Source organism: Curcuma longa, unplaced genomic scaffold (assembly GCF_044706935.1).
Source record: "Curcuma longa cultivar G26 ecotype Majalengka, Jawa Barat unplaced genomic scaffold, ITB_CL_G26_1.1 contig_4477, whole genome shotgun sequence".
In the NCBI taxonomy this organism is placed as follows: Eukaryota; Viridiplantae; Streptophyta; class Magnoliopsida; order Zingiberales; family Zingiberaceae; genus Curcuma; species Curcuma longa.
The window spans coordinates 1-1930 of NW_027434160.1; the positions used below are offsets into that span (position 1 = coordinate 1).

The 1930-nt window shown below is 32.8% G+C and overlaps 1 pseudogene; it reads left to right on the forward strand.

Annotated features, from left to right (window-relative positions):
* Positions 1-356: 356 nt before the first annotated feature.
* LOC141819373 (uncharacterized) lies at positions 357-1554 on the forward strand (annotated as a pseudogene).
* Positions 1555-1930: the final 376 nt, after the last annotated feature.

The window sequence follows — 1930 nt, forward strand, 5'->3', positions numbered from 1 at the left end:
GCCTATGAGGCACGACCCTGTCTTGCCATATCTTCAATAGGTGCTCGGTTTCGCCTGTTTTGCTCCGTTCTCCGTCCTGAAACACACAAATATACGAGCAGTCCTCTGAACTAGAAAATAAAGAATACAATGCCAAATGCACAGGTAAAGGGTGTAACATACATAAGATACAGCATGAAAAGCATAAAGATGTGCGAATAAAGTATAAGAAATGATTATATATCCTACGCACATCAGCACTCAAATAGTGAATTACTATTTATCCAATAAATAGTATAACCGTAAGGTGATTGCCTTAGGACACCCCTCAAATTAACAGTTATGTCTCTAATCTTGGAAGATGTGTCAATTTGAAGGAATGCAAATTGATTGGTTTGAAAAGTTATGATTGTCATATATTTATGAAAAGACTCATTCCTATCACTTTTAAGGAGCTCTTACCAAATTTTGTATGAGGTGTCATTCTAGAATTAAATATGTTTCTTCATGATATTTACTCAACAGTTTTGAAATCCTCACACATGGAGACATTAGAGCGAGAAATTCTAATAATTTTGTGTAATTTAGAAAGGATCTTTCCACCATTATTTTTTAATTTGATGGAGCATTTATTGGTTCACTTGCCTTATGAAACCAAAGTTGGAGGTCCTGTACATTTTCGATGGATGTATCCATTTGAAAGGTAAAATAATATTATTTTTATACTTTGTTGTTTCATATATAATAATGTCTAATATACATTTGGTTTATTACAAATAGATTTCTGTATCATCTGAAGAAAAAAGTGAAAAATAAGACACATGTTGAAGCGTCTATTGTTAATGCATATATTGTGGAGGAAGTAACAACGTTTGCATCATATTATTTTGAACGTCACGTCCGAAGCAAATGACAAAGAGCGGAGAGAAATAAAGAAGGACCCATTGATCCCAATTTGATACCAGTTTTAATTTTTAATTACCTTGGCAGGCCAAGTGGGCCATGTAAAGAGAGATACTTAACTGGTCTAGAATGACTCACAGTCCACACATATATTTTACTGAATTATCCAGAAGCAAACCCATATTTTGAGTGAGTATATATTTTGTATTATTTTCATTCGATTGTAAATAATTTTTATTTTAATTATTGTTGTTTTATAGGATTTTTCAGAATTTATATTCAGGAATGACAACACAAGAGTTTAATACCTTTTGTGATGAAGAATTTGCACCATGGTTTAAAACATATGTGAGTATAAAACTTTAAATTTGCTCACCATTTAATTCGTCGCAAATTAATTTTGTAATTTGATTTTAGATTCAGGGTAATCAAGCTCACATTGACTTTGAATTATTATTTCATCTTTCATGGAGTCCAAAAGCAATGGTACAGACTTGACCGGTATATTTCATAAACAGATATAATTTTCATACTCAAGAATATGGAATGGACAAGGCAACAATGAATAGCGGTGTTTATGTTCAATTCTCTTCAGATGGAGTTGCAAGTAATGATTTTTATGGGTTATTGGATGAAATTATAGAGGTGGAATACCCTGGTCCAGAAATTTGAGTTGTTTTATTTTTGTGTCGTTGGTTTGACCTTATCAGAGGGATGAAGGTGCATCCACAGTACAATTTGGTTGAAATTAATCATAAGAGATTTTATAAGAGATATGAACCATTTGTGTTAGCACAACAAGAATTCAAGTATTTTATGCTTCATATCCAAGTTTGAAACGAGACAAAATTGATTGGTGGGCTGTTTGTAAAACAAAAGCAAGGTCAAAAATTGAAGAACGTTGGCAAGAGAATGCATATCAAAAATTGAAGAACGTTGGCAAGAGAATGCATTTCAGACCTATGAATTGATGGGAAACACTAGGAAACCCATTCCGGTGAATTCTTGCAGAACAAAATTTTTTCCCAGAAACGGATTTAAGTTGCCC